The sequence below is a fragment of the Ptiloglossa arizonensis genome, chromosome 5 (genome assembly GCF_051014685.1).
Source record: "Ptiloglossa arizonensis isolate GNS036 chromosome 5, iyPtiAriz1_principal, whole genome shotgun sequence".
Classification (NCBI taxonomy): Eukaryota; Metazoa; Arthropoda; class Insecta; order Hymenoptera; family Colletidae; genus Ptiloglossa; species Ptiloglossa arizonensis.
Genome location: NC_135052.1, coordinates 13,063,568 through 13,079,206, shown reverse-complemented (window position 1 = coordinate 13,079,206; position 15,639 = coordinate 13,063,568). Strand labels below are relative to the sequence as shown.

At 42.5% G+C, this 15,639-nt stretch overlaps 1 long non-coding RNA gene across 1 annotated transcript in view; it reads left to right on the top strand.

Annotated features, from left to right (window-relative positions):
• The window catches only part of LOC143147241 (uncharacterized), a 231,661-nt gene that overhangs the window by 123,209 nt on the left and 92,813 nt on the right, over positions 1-15,639 (top strand). Inside the window, exon 5 of the long non-coding RNA XR_012992208.1 lies at positions 1,508-1,872. This is a non-coding gene — a long non-coding RNA (uncharacterized LOC143147241). The remainder of the gene's footprint in view (positions 1-1,507; positions 1,873-15,639) is intronic.

The window sequence follows — 15,639 nt, the reverse complement described above, 5'->3', positions numbered from 1 at the left end:
CGCTAAGATTCACTTTTGTTCGACTAATTACGAACGATAACGTTTCAATCAAGAGAGAGAGAGGATAATTTCGTGGAAAGTTTCAACGATCGATGAAACGCACAATTCGATTATGGAATTCGATCACTTTCGAAGAGTTTCACCGCGAGACGAGGAACGAACGAGCGCTTCGTAACGACGATTTCGTTTCCCGATTCCTCGCGAACAGGACAATTTACTTTCGATAAAGTTTATTTAAATGTGTTCTTCCTCCGCTCTGTTCACGAAACGAAGTCGAAAGTCACTCACTCTTTCCTCGAGTGAAATCATAGTGCCCGTAATATCGAATCGGAGTCGCTTTCGGTCGGTGGGTACACGCGTCGAATCGCTTTCGAGCGTCGAATATTCTTGATCATTCCAACAAGAATTCGTTGCTCTTGTCGCTGGTGGAAAGATAAGCGACACTCCGTATCGAATGTTTGGTAAGAACGATGGAATCGTTCCGTGCGAACCCATTTCGTCGATGTAGCTCCTCCCGTTGGTAATTATTCTGGCATTGGCTCGCCATGGGTAACCCAGACCACGTGTCAAGGACACGCATTAATTACGGCCACACGTGTTGCTTTTAGGTTCCTTTGGCGTTCTTACGTTCCATAATCAAATTGGAAATGGTTCGCCGGCAACGTGGGGAGAAAGATGAAAAATAGAAGGCTGAACCGTAGGACGTGGAATTGACTCTAATTAGCTTTATGGGCCTTGCTCCAATTAATGAGGTTAGCCACTTGACCCTTTGTTTCGAACTGTCTATTATTTTGTGCTACATTTACTTCGAAACGATTCCCAGCTTCGAACACTTAACGATTTTTCGTCGTGAAATTTAACGATTTCGGAGTGTTCTTTTTTTTCCAATCGATGGCCAATTTTCCGAAAATTGAATTCCAGTGAAACTTTCCAACGAGGAAACTGGTCTTTGTTCAACGGGACTAATTTTTCATCGATGAGCACGAAAACGAGGTGGAGTTTTTCGAAGAATTTGAAATACTCGCAGAGATGAAATTTTCTCCAGCTTTCTGAATATCGTGTTGTTTATTATTGCACAGGTTCTACCGTTCGATAGATCAATCCTACCAATGTCGTGAAATATAGTAAACTTTCAATTCAAATTCGAGTCCTTCCAAGAGAAATCAAGATCGATCAAAAATGGAAATTTAAAAGTCTCGTTCAAATTGTATTTCTTTCGAAACTCGTGCAAGAAGACTCGTAAATTCTTAACGATATTGAAAGTATCACAGATTCAATAGAACGTTGAATTGGCACAATGAATCTCTACGGTGAACATAGCTGGTAAAAAGAAATGGTCGTTTAGAATTTCGAACTGTCGAGTTTCGAACGACCGTTGTGAAAACCAGAGCCACGCGTCAACGAAGCGCACTCAGGCTTTATTTGACATCCCTAAACGGCTTCTGGATTTATTTAACATCCCTAAACGGCTCATCGATCCTCGATTCTAATCTCTGCTCGGTTTCAGGCCACTTTTTCCTACGAGTGGCGAGTGTGGCCGCAAACGGGGCCAATCTGGGTCACTCGAGGGACACACACGAGGAGCAACCGACACGCTCTTTATATCGGACGAGAGTGGATCGTGATTATCCTCCGAGGAAGAGTCCTCGTCGACCGTGGAGATAGTCCACTCTCACTGTCGGACATTTGCACGGTGAAAGTAAAGAGATTACTTTTGCCACCGTTGCTTCAGCCACCTCCGCGGTGCCAACTTCTTCGTGGCTGACAACGAACAACCGACAATGCGCCGGATGAACTTTCTTTCTGTCCTGGAGAACGATGAATTTCTCTCCTAGGGGGATAACAAGGGGCTAGATGTGTTCGTGCTACGGGGTGAGAGTAAACAATTATTTATACATTTACTACTAAACAATTTCTCGTGTCGAGTACACAGGAGAGAGACCAAGAGTTGTTTAAATGGTCGTATTGTACTCGAACGTTTCCATAACTGTTTTTTTCTTATAATATACATTATAAATATATATATTATAATCTTCCATTTTCGTCGTAGACAAGAATTTACGTTTTGGTGAAACTTGTAACGTTTGAACATATTTTTCGAACATTTGACTAATTTTCTTTATCGAAAACGTTCTATGAGAGAAGACTTAATGTATTTTGATATCGAATTTTTGTCTTTTAATTTTCACGGTAGTGGTTCACTATATGGAGATTGATAATTTATTATTTTGAACAACTCTCTCGTTGCACCGTGCTCTTTTCTTTTTATGCAATACTTTTTATATTTTTGAGTATCAATGTGATCGTCGAGCTTTGTCTCGGACCGATCGAAGAATTCCAAAATTTGGTATTTATTTAAGTTGTTCGTCCGGATGCGTTCGGCCTCGTGTCCGATTTTATATCGGTGGGGCCAATTCGGACACTTGAAGTGGCATTTATTTATGCGTATCGAAGGAATGGACTTTCTACTAGTGCATATTCAGTCCGGCGCGAGGCAGGGAGAGGAACTCTGCATTTATGTATAAATGCATAAAATCGTTTAACTATCTTTCTGCATCTGTTTCCGAACAAAGTCTCCGATAGAAAAAACATCGTGTCACAGTATCGATGATGTATTTTTAGCACGGTCCCGATATTACATTCGAATAAAAAAAAAAAAAAAAACGTACCGCGATAGAATAAAAGGTATCACGGGCTCGATTTGAAATTCGAATTAAGTAGAGTATTAGTGAAATCGACATCAAATGTTTAACTATCTTTCTTTCGTCGCAAAAGAGGCTCAAATTGTATCGACGATTCATTTTTAAGGTTAAATTTAAAAATACAACAATTCACCATATCTAAAGAAACCGTACAAAGTAACCTCTGATATATTATTATTTTATCGTATTGAACATCTTCGTTGTGAACATAAAATTTTTTTAAAGTGCTCTATATTTAAAAAATTTTTAAGTACAATTTACCAAGCCTAAAATAATCGTACAAAGTAACCTCTGAATACATTATTATTTTATCTCATTGAACATCTTCGTTGTGAACATAAAATTTTTTTAAAGTGCTCTATATTTAAAAAAATTTAAAGTACAATTAACCAAGCCTAAAAGAATCGCACAAAGTAACCTCTGAATACATTATTATTTTATCTCATTGAATATCTTCGCGGTGAACGCGAAATTCCCGCGTCAAAGCATCCTGTATTATAATACAATGTCCATCGATCGACAAGTAAGAATGATAATTATTTTCCGAGAGTTACCGAATTTCACTCGAGAGGAAACGACCGGTCGAGGAGATTACGTCGACTCGGGAAGGAAAATGGATTGTAAAAAATTGTCCGAACGCGATCAAAGTTAACGCCGCGTGGAGAACCGTGCTTTTAAAGCCAACTAACTAAGCCAAACGAGAGGAGAATAATATTTTTACGACTTTGGACCTCGACGGAGTAGAAAGATGAAAGTTCTCTATCGATGGTTTCTGTTTCTTTTTTTTATTTTTTTACTCGGGAGAGGTGTACACGAGCGTGAAACGTTTCGAGCAACGTAATCCTCGTTAATTTCAACGCGATTCGAAAAATTCACGGTTTACTCGCCCGGTCGGTAGCATCGGGCGACTCCTTCCGTCTGTTTTCAAGCATCGCTTTTCAATTTTATCGGCGACAGTAAAGGATTTCACGCGCGAATGAGCGAGAAATCGGCCGGTCGTCCCCTGGAAACCTCTATTTTCTACCCTCTTCGTTCCCCGACAATGAGATAGCATCGTTCTTTGAACGTCCACTTTCCTTCCCTTTTCTGCCCCCTTTTATTTCATCGAGGACGCCTCAAATCCCGACAACGAACCACTGTTCTTTCTCTTCGTATCATCGCGATTTACTTTCATCCCCTCGTCGAGCTGACTTCTTTGCTTTCGCTCCACGGTGAACGTTTACGGTTAACGACGTCGAAATACCGTGGGGAATAACGGTTAATTATCGTCAACGAGATCGTGGACCGTTCGCGGTAACCGAATCGTTCCAACGATTCGTTCTAAACAAACGTGAAAAGCTCTTGTTGTTTTAATCGTTCGATCGTTCGATTAAGCTCGATTATTTTTAACACAGTTTTGAATTTATTTTCGACATTTTCGCGCGTAGGCGGCCCCTAAAATTGGCCGGTACGTACCCGTAATTAAATTTTTCCAATGATACAACACGTCGTCGCAAAATTGATAAATGTCGCGGGTCAATGTCAGTTCGAGTTTTCGTTCGCTCGAAAAACAGTAAATTCGTACACGATGAATTTCAATTTACGTCACGAAACTCGCGAGAAATTCTTTTCTTTTTTTCAATAAAACGACGAACGATATTTTGCTTTTGAAAAATTTTGCTTCACTTTGAACAAAATTTTAGAACATTTCACGCTACAAGTATCGATTCGAATCTTAAGAATATGCATTTGTTTCGATAAAAGACAGTTGTCGATCGTTGAATTGCAAATCGACTCTCTGATGTATCTTCGATATTTATTTTTTTTTTCAAATTTGATGACTTTTCGTCGCGATTGCAAGAAACTTCTATCGCATCCTTTGTGCACTTTTCTTTATCGATTGTTTTCACTGCTGGTCATTCATAAGACATCAACGGTCGAGCAATCTTTTTCCATTCTATCTTCAATTGTACCGTATCGTTAAGATAGCTCCGTGGAGACTGAGAATTAATTAGAACAGAAGGATTGCCACAAAGCTAATTATACCTCCATTAATATTTATGAATACGAACGTAAGCAGAAATGTTAGACCAGAGAAGATCGAGATCTTTCGTACGTTCATATTCTCGAAAGGAAAGTCACTTGTGAATAAATTTTCGTTCGCAGTATCGAGTTACTTTTCCCAAAAATCGAATCATCTTGTCTTGGCACGAGTTGTGTTCCACTTCGTGTTGCATTTTGCCAGTTATTAATTCGATACCGTGCTAAAGAACGAAATCATTTGAATACAAGCATCGTTCTGAACATTGTACGTACACTCGACTCAATACAGCGGACCAATTAATGAATTTACCAAAGTTTATGCGTCTGTTGTTCGCACAATCGTAACAGAGTCGAGGATGCTTTATTGCAGTTTTGCAGCAGATGCATACACGCGCACGCACGTACACAGTCACGCGGAAAAGTCATCGGGACGATTTCTTTGGCAAATACCGGGCAAAACACTCGCACAGGTGTCTTCCTTGAGATTCTCGAATTATCTTGGCCGATAAATTCATTTCTCACGTGGGCGTGTAAGTGGATCAAGAACGATGTTTTAAGGTCTCCACTATACTATATATACATTGTGTTCACTCGACACACGTTGCTCATTGAAACTTACAATATTCGTGCGTATTTCACGAAACGTTCGCTCCGTGGAATGCTCAATTGGGCTCGACGTCCATGAATGTTCATCGAAGCGTTTGAAAAAACATTTTTCGTCAATTTCGTACGCAGGCAGGCACATTCGGAGAAAAAGCGCCGCGGAGAACATTTTTACCGTAAATTAAATTAATATTTTAGACACGTTTAATCCCCGATCTCTCGAGCGAGGAATCATTTCATCCTGTATAATTAAAAATTTAAAACTATACAGGATTCATCGCATCTATCAATCGACAACGATGTTCTTTATCATTGACAAATTTTATTATACATATTTACAATTTCACCGTGCACCGTGTTCTACGTTTTATAACATACTAAATAACTCCGAAATTGAACAGTACGCCGGTATCCCTGGATAAATTACAAAATGGTAAAATCAAGGTAACGATGAATTACTATTAGGAAATATTCAAAACAAGTCGATTATTTAAATCTTGACGAAAGTTCGTATCTCACTTTAACTATACAGATCAATCGAATCAGAATTTCTGTTCCATGAATAAAGATACCTATATAGATATAAAGATATTTATATAAAACCAAAGCACCATTGATATTCCAAAAAGAAACGATCAATCGCTCTAATATCTCACCAAAAGACACACAGTATAAAAACACAAATTATACCCATCCGGTGAGAATCTTTCCAACCAAAATCCATAGAGATATTTCGATAAAACGAACAGGTTATTTTCGATAATAATTCCTATATCGAGTCGCTCGTAATTCTAAAATCGGTAACCGATTTTAATTCCCAGTTGCCACCGTGTAGAGCAGATCTTCTGTCTCTTGAATGGGTTGGATAAAGTTGTCAGAGAGCGCGGGTGTGTTTATGGTTTGGCGAGAAGCGTGCTCATGATAAAACCCGAATCTCGATGTCGAATTGCAGTCACGATTCGGTCAGAAACCAGAGAGAGAGAGAGAGAGAGAGAGGAGAGAATACACAGCAAACATCCGAGTGTACGAAATTAAGCTGGTCGATATTTTCTGAACTTTCTCCGCGCGACTTTTTCTGCCAGGACGGTTTTTCAGCGTCTGTTCTCTTTCTCTCTCTCTCTCTCTTGGTGGTCATCGCGACGCTCTTGGCAACCGACGACGCGGGCGTTCGCTGGTGTCGTAAACCACCCACGGGTGGACCATACTTTCGGGGAAATTACGCGGCCAGCACTCTCCAGGGCAAACAGGACAATCAAGTACGCGTGTTTACAGTCGACATCCAGCCGCCGCGACGCGCGGGAACAGAGGCGTGGTTTTGTTCTCGAACATCCACCGATGACGATTCCGTCTCGTTTCAGGGAACTTTTTTTCCTATTTCTTTTCACACGCGCCTCGATCGTGGACGCGTGATCATCATGTGTGTACATATGTGTGTATATATGTGTGTGTATGTTCTTTCTTTATTTTTTTTTTAAGACGAAATTAGCGAAACGAGCAATAACACCAACGACCGATAATGTCAGGGATGGACGCGTTCGAATGAGTTTAAGATTGAAACACTTTGTATGTACGCACCGTAACATGTACTTACATTTTTTTCAGGTACTCTAAAGGTGATATTTGATGGTACTTCAGTACCGAGAACGAGCGATTCGAGACTTTTTCTTTCGTACGATTTTAGGTTGATTTTGGTTGCTTTTTTTTTTTTATGTATATTTCTTAGGGTTTGTTTCACACGCCTGTTTCACATTGATTCGCGATTTACCCTTGGACGACCGCACGGTGTACATCGGGGACTCCGGTTGTTTCGTTAATAAGTCGTTGAGTTAATTGAATTAATACTTGTAATTTTAGGTAATCCTCTCGTTTAACCTCTTTAATCCTGTGCCGTGGTTACGTGTTTCAAAGTTGTCGCGAATTGACCGAAATTGAATAATTTAAGGGGTCGTTTAAAAATTCCACGCGATGCTCCACGATGTAACATCGTTGCCGGGATCGAACGAGCGGAATCGTGAATTGTATTTTTATTCATCGATCGTGTTTCTGGGTCTCGTTTCTGCGCAAAAATTTACATACTTTTTCCTTTCGCAACGTCACCTGAACCGCATCGATGTTAACTATTTGTCAAAATGCAACGTACAGGGTTGACTCGGAACCGATGGAAGCTCAAATAAGAACGATCCAGACGAATTATTGGTCAAGTACTATGAGCGTCGAAGAACGAAGCTTCGTCACGGATTAACTTCGCATCGTTCTCCATCCATCGCGCCAATTATATCGCACGATACATTAATTAGTGTTGTGCGACGAGCGAAGGGTGTACGTATGGGGTCCGGTTAATTTGCAACCAATACGAATCGAAATGAAAATGATCCACCTCGGTAAATTATCTAAGTATGTTATCAGGGGATAAACCTTCACCACGGATTAACTTCGCATCGTTCTCCATCCATCGCGCCAATTATATCGCACGATACATTAATTAGTTGTGTGACGACCGGGGAGTATACGTACGGGGTCTGACCGGTTAATTTGCAACCAACACGAACCGAAATGAAAATGATCTATCTCGGTGTATTATCTAAGTGTGCTATCGGAGCGAAAACCTTCGTCCTGGATCAATTTTGCAAAGTAATAACGTTCGCGGCAATTGATACGATGTATTGCTCAACTTTAAATCGTTCTTCCGTTACGCGTGGAATATTTAAAATCGTTCGATAAAAAATGTACCGAACGAGTCCAAGGAGATACCAAGAGCATCCAGATGCATCTGTAATAATCGTAATTGTAAGAAACAATACATCGCAACGACACTCTTGGTAGAGAAAGTCCCGAAGAGAGCACCAGAGTCGCACGATCGTTTTACAGATACACAAATTACGACGAATCTTCTCAATTCGATTTAAAAAGGACCAACGATCCACCGAAACTATTCAAGTACCGAAGGACGAACCTTTGTCCCGAATCAAGTACACTCCCTCTACCATCACGAAGATCGTCCCGACAACAACGGTTCCACGGAGAACGTTACCGGGGATCGTTGTCGCGATCTCACATGGTCACCGGCGTTACGAGGATCCGAGGACCAACGGTGAGACCAAAAATGGTCGCCGCGGGATTGTTCGCCGACAGCACGGGGGAATAGGGTTCGTTCCTTTTGCGTCGAGGCGTCTCCAGGACGTCTCGTGGTATCCGCTCGCGATCGTTCTCTTTCCCCGTTTCTACCGCGGATGCCCTGTTCGGCGACGGGGGCACTAAAAATATCGCGCGAAAATCACCTTCGCGCACCCGACCGACGGGAACAATGAGCACCGTGTTTATCCTCCCCGTCTTATTATTATTGCCCGTTCGACCGTAGGAGGACCGCGAGAGCTGCCCGCTGAAGGGCACGCGTGGGCGTCGGAATCGGCGAAAAAGCTGCGTAAGCGGCAGTCGAGAGAGAACGAGTGACTGACGGAACGACAGAGAGAGCGAAACAGCGTTTGCCGGTGAGCGAGTGAGAGCGAGGGAACGAGAGAACCAGAGAGTGAGAAAGTAAGAGAGTAAGAGAGTAAGAGAGCGAAAGAGCGTTAGCGAGTGAGTGAGTGGAGTGAGAAGTGAGAGAGTGAAAGAGTAAGAGAATGAGAGACTGAAAGAGTGAGAGAGTGAGAGAGTGAGAGACTGAAAGAGTGAGAGAATGAGAGACTGAAAGAGTGAGAGAGTGAGAGACTGAAAGACTGAGAGAGTGAGAGACTGAAAGAGTGGGAGAGTGAGAGATTGAAAGAGTGAGAGAGTAAGAGACTGAAAGAGCGTGAGTGAGTGAACGAGTGAGAGAAAGTGAGAGTAAGAGAGAGAGAGAGAGAGAGAGAGAGAGGGGAAGAGAGAATAAGAGTGAGAGTGAGAGACTGAAAGAGTGAGAGAGTGAGAGACTGAAAGAGTGAGAGAGTGAGAGACTGAAAGAGCGCGAGCGAGTGAACGAGTGAGAGAAAGTGAGAGTAAGAGAGAGAGGGGGGGGGGAAGAGAGAATAAGAGTGAAAGTGAGAGGCGAGAGAGCGATATAGTAAGAAAGTGAGAGAGCGAGATAGCGAGAGATTGGTACAGCTAGGCGGTAAAAGAGCGAGAAAGTCGTAGAGTCGGAGTGTCGAAGAGCGAAAGGAGTGGGGGTAGGATCTGAGGGGTGGGGATAGTGCGTGAGGAGTGAGTGCGCGGCCAGTGGCGGTGTTGAGTGCGTGCGTGCACACGCGACTCGTGGCGGGCCGTCTACGTGCAAATGTCAATGACGTCTAAAAATAGGCGGTCGACCGTGCGGGAGCGTCTCCTCCAGATATACTGGAACGCCGCTGGCCACCAGTCTCCGACGCTCTGGATCCTATCGGCCGCGATGACCTTGACACGGCCCGACCGCGCCGAGATTAGGGAGCCGGGAGGGGGGATGGTCACCTTGACGCGACGATGACAGGATACACCGGGGTTCCAGTCTTTTTTGTCCGTCGCGATGCCCGTGGACGGACGACGCCTCTTCTCTTTCCTGTTATCATTCCTCTCGTATTCGCCTCTACGGCGAAGATTCGCGCACGCGTTCGTGACGCATGACGATTCGCGTACGACGTTGGCGGTTGGTATTTTTTTTTCTCGATACACTTCCAACGAGTAGCGTACACTTGTATCGTACCGGTGGATGTATAATACTTCGAGGGGATTTTATCGAGGGTTGTTCACCCGTTTGCCGTGCGATAGAATCGAACGATTTGGATCGTCACGAGGCAGAATGGAACGATTCTTGGAGTAACACTTCGAACGTGTTCGCGGCTTTACTGTTGGGATACTTCGTATGGACGCGAATATATTCTGTACGATTGTTTCCGACCATCGGATGATTTTTGATCGAGCAGTTCGTTGATTTACTTTTGGAGTGATTTGTATGGACGCGAAGATAACTTGTATAGTATTTTGGTAAGTTTCGAACGGTCGAGTTTCGCATTAGGAAAAATATTTTGGGAGATTTTATCGCTGGGTATTCATTCTTCGGCTGTGACAGAGGATCGCGCGATAATTTGGATTATTGTCGCGAAATGATTTTTCGATCATTCGTACAGGCGCGAACATTGTTAAAATTTTGTACAAATCGAGGGAAAAATACAAATATATAATATTGATTATAAAATATAGATGTAACGACTTATGTTCTCTTATTGTATAGATGTCGTGAACTTCAATCGATATATTTTCTTAATTCCAGCTAACAAGTGGTTCTATACTAACGCTACGTGTGGGATAGTAACAAAGTTACGGAACTAATTAATCATACGTCTAGCGTCTGTGTTTGCTACGATCTCATAATCAGGTACAAAACGTGTCGTGTAATTGTTGGTGCAAAGTTACCCTCGCGCATAGTGGAGCTGGGCGCTCCAACTTTTGAACTATGGTAGACATTAATTTCAAATTTCACGCGCAGCTTTGTCTTGAGCGTGGCATTTGGGTCAACCTTCGTCAACAGTGACGAAATAAATTATCATTACTCGAGAAACGCTCGAATCTGACTTTTCTCGATTTTCTTAAACTTTAGAAATATTCTCGGTTACTCTCTTGTTACGAACTCACGATTCACCGACCGCTCTTAAAAATACTCAAACTCGAGTTTCGATCGTTTCGTTCGAATCATTATTTTTCAAATCCTCCTTTCTTGTCCGAGTTTAAATCCGTTCGAGAATTAAGAATTCTCAGTTCCTTCCAATAACGTTATCGTCGCTTCGTGAACAATTTTGAAAATTCTCGATTTTTCCCTCTACCCGATTCGAAACTCTTGAAATCGTATCGCGTGATTTTTCGCTCGCTTCGCAGAGGTTTCTTTCTTTATTCTTCGTAATTTTCCGCTTTGATTTACGGGACGTTGCATATGGCCGATGTCTGCACCCGCGTTTCGCTCCTTATTTTCGTCTTCTTCCTCTTTGTAAACGCGGTGCGAATATACGAGACCTTGTCAACACGTTCGCCATATTTTTCTCACGAACCGACTCGTATCGTTCGAATCGTGTCGTCGATACACGTTCCACTCTTTCTCGATTACGCATACCTAAATTTTTCATACTCCTATCAGTCCACCTTTCGACCTTTCCGACAACAAATCATTTTCATTCACGACATTTCTCCGCAGAGACACTCGAATCGACGTTCGTCCCGTACGGGTGTTTAATTTTCTATCGGAAAGTTCGAACGTTTTCATTCTCTGGCAACAGGTGTAGATTCTCCCCGAGCAGTTGGCCATTAAATTGGCAAAGCGTGCTGTTCCAGCGAGATCCACTCCGAAAGTTTGCACGAACTTGTCTCCGTAGCTCGTATCGTTCGACCGTCACAGCCATTACGGTAACATCTGTACCGTGTCGCGGATATAAAAAGTGAAAATGGAGATCGAGAACGAGGAGGGACTTTATGTAATATCTTTCTAAATGTGTCGTCGCTGTTTCCTGTCGTGTCCACACCCACCGTAGCTCCGATCTTGGCGAACATCGTTCCCTATCAACGGGACGTTAAATTTTACGTAACGAGTGGCGAGAACTCGTGAAATCGGGCTCGACGATTGGACAGTCCCGGACCGGGGAGAAACGTGTTTACAGGAACGAGGTTACACGTGGTGTTGGACGGATCGCCCGCTGAGACATTTGAGACACGTTCCGAAATTAGGGCTATCGGGACGATGCGGAGTAGAAATAGATAACTGTGAACCCGGGTAGGACGAGGATGATACATCGATACGGATGACAGGGTGAGAAGGAGAACCGATGTTTGGGGTCTTGTAGAATCAACAAACACGACGGATCCGTCTCTGAGTCCCTTTGAGCCGGTCGATTCGTCGAAAGAGTGAAATGTGATTCAATTTACGATCGTTAATGTCGATCAGAGACCAGTTTTGACATTTTGTATCTTTAGGAGGTGGGTCAAAGATCGTGGACGATACAATGTTACGACTATCGAAGAGCGAAATTACGAGAAACCGGGACAAGAGGAGTTTCCGACGAATGGATAAAATATGAGACCAATGTGGAATACAAGGACGGGAGGTGAGTAGCGCGACACGGTGTTGAAAATTTCAAGCTGGTTCTAGGTGAAGGACAATTACGATTTTTTGAGATTTCAACGATAGAACAACGATGGTGTCGATGGAGATGGTAGTGGATTGGTTCTGATTTCAGAATGAAATAATCTTTCGCTTAGTGTTTGGGAGTTCTTCAGCTGAGCGGAGACTCTTTAGCTGTAGCCTCTAAAATTCATCCTTGACCCTACCAAATGTCGTTAATGATACTCGACTGTAGAATCTTCAAATATAGTCTGTGAAAAAATATCTTTCGTTTCTACCGAGCATGTAACACCGATGCTAAATGAATAATAAAAGCCTAAGGAGAGTGTCTGGAAGAACTTTTAAAAGATCCATGGACCCGGAACGTTGTTCTGCGAAGTTTGGAGAGCATGTGACGAAACTGCATGATGAAAAGTTCAAAATCATTTTTGATCAGGACCTACCAATTGTCGTCAATGACACTCGACTATGGAATCTTCGAATATAGTCTGTGAAAAAATATCTTTCGTTTTTACAGAACAGACAAAGAAGGACGTAACACCGATACCAAGTAAATAAATAATAAAGGCCTAAGAAGAGAGTCTGGAAGAGCCTCGAAGACATCCATGGACCGAGTACGTTGATCATGATCCACTCTGCGAAGATTGGAGAACATTTGACGAAACTACGCGATGAAAAGTTAAAAATTATTTTTGATCAACCTTACCAATTGTCGTCAATGACACTCAGCTAAGGGATCTCTGAACACAGTCTCTGACAAAATATTATTCCGTAAATCGCATCGTTTCTATAATTCATACAAAGGAAGGTGTACCAACTGAATGGTATCTTCGTTGACGAAGATCCGGCGATGATTGGAGAGCATCCACGACGAAGAAGAAGCACACGCTGAAGAACCGAGGCTACTCGATTTCGCAAGCTACTACGTGTCCCGAGGATTTCTACAGCTCTCGTAAAATTCTACGGGGAATTAATTAGCAGAACGTTTCCCGTGTCCCGTAATAGACACGATTTACATACCGCTTTGCGACCGTTTGGTCGAGCGTGTCGATGACCTTGTCGGTTTCGACGGTAGGTTAGGTTATGGGTGGCTAGACCTTGCCGAGAGAAGCCTGGCCCCGACGACACGGGATTACTGGACGTCCGAAAGGAATGTCGTTAGCGTAACGAGATACCTTCCTTTTCCCGATGGAGGGTCATCGCGATTACTCAACATCGCGGCGATGTTGGTAAATATAACCTTCTCTGCTCGATCGTCGATGGTCGTGCAAAGGGCGATAGCGCGTCGCGGCTCTTTAAAAAGAGCGATTGCGGAACAGCGTGCTGCGGACCTTGACCCACCTATTGAAAAGTACCACGACGAGGAATCGGATAAACCTTGACCTGTCTATCCGAACGCACGATTGCGCGGAGAGACGAATGGGAGCTCGACGTTCGTGGATGGATCGTGAAAAAAACAAAACAGAGAAACGGGGGGGAAAAAAAGAAGAAAAAATACAGCCAATGAATAAAATGGTCGTCCTGCGTTCGAGGACGGTAACGTTGAAACGATCGAACGAATAGGAAGAGGGACAATAGAACGACGGAAGAGAAGAATCGAACAATCGCGAAACGATAATACCGTTCGGTTGTTGATATTATTCGGAGGTAACGAGAAACACGCGCACTTCGGGCCAGTCGGAATCCGTGGCTGTCAGGGGGAGATATCGGGCTCTTGGATAATGTCCAACTATCTATGGTGAATTAATCCTTCGAAGACGCGCGTGGTGAAGCAGTTTACAAGGACAGTTCCAGCAAGTACGCGTTGCGCGGAAAAATGATATTTATTGGTGCTTCGATCGCTTTTTCGCTATCTTTGCTCGAAGGAGTACTTAGAGGTGCTTTTTAAATTGTCTTCTTTTAATGTTCGAATATTCAGAATTTCACATTGGCGAAAATGCAACAATTCGTCAATACAGAAAAGTTTACACGCAAGTTTAATTATGGACGTTACTTTCAGTGTCAGAATATTCTCCGAACATTTTTCTCTTCAAAGATAGTCCATTGGATAATATTCTACACAATTCATCTTCTATGTAGACGAACCTACTTTGTCAGTTGCTGTATCACTCTTCACGAAACACCTTTACTCGATATTATTTTGTAAATCACATCGTTCAATTATGTACATTATTTTCAAAGTCAGAAGATTCTCCAAACACTTCTCTCTCAAAAGTTACTCCATTGGATAACATTGTACCCAATTTATCTTCGATGTAAATCACATCGTTTAATTATGTACACTATTTTCAAAGTCAGAAGATTCTCCAAACACTTCTCTCTCCAATGTTACTCCATTGTGAATAACATTCTACCCAATTTATCTTCGATGTGAATCACATCGTTTAATTATGTACACTATTTTCAGTGTCAGAAGATTCTCCAAAATTACTCCATTGGATAACATTCTACCCAATTTATCTTCGATGTGAATCACATCGTTTAATTATGTACACTATTTTCAGTGTCAGAAGATTCTCCAAAATTACTCCATTGGATAACATTCTACCCAATTTATCTTCGATGTGAATCACATCGTTTAATTATGTACACTATTTTCAAAGTCAGAAGATTCTCCAAACACTTCTCTCTCCAAAGTTAGTCCATTGTGAATAACATTCTACCCAATTTATCTTCGATGTGAATCACATCGTTTAATTATGTACACTATTTTCAGTGTCAGAAGATTCTCCAAACACTTCTCTCTCCAAAGATAGCCCATTGGATAACATTCTACGCAATTTATCTTCTACGTAGACGAACTTACTTTGTCGCTCGCTTCGTCACTCTTCGCGAAACACCTTTATTCCGATGGTATTCCGTGACTTTCTTCGAAAACGTTCCTCGAATCCGAGAACATCGAATACGCGATCGTGGCAACGATCAACGTCCATTTTCGCGAAGAGCGAGAGTCTAAAACGATCTCGTCCGTATTGTATACGGTATCGGCGACGCGACGAGGGTTAAGAATAAAGAAAATAAAGAGTGCGGCACGCTACCGCCGGGCTTTTGACCGGCGACAAGACGGCTCTTTAATTGAGATTCAACTCCTGGCACGGATAATCGAGTGAGTCAGCGTTCGCAGTTGTCTATCTGCCTCCCTTTCTGTCGGTTGGAATTCCAGTCTGACGAATCAATCGACGAATGAAAGCGAGACGCAATCTGTTGATCGATCGACGCACCTTGGAAAAATCAAAGCTCGGTACCTTATCGTTTCTT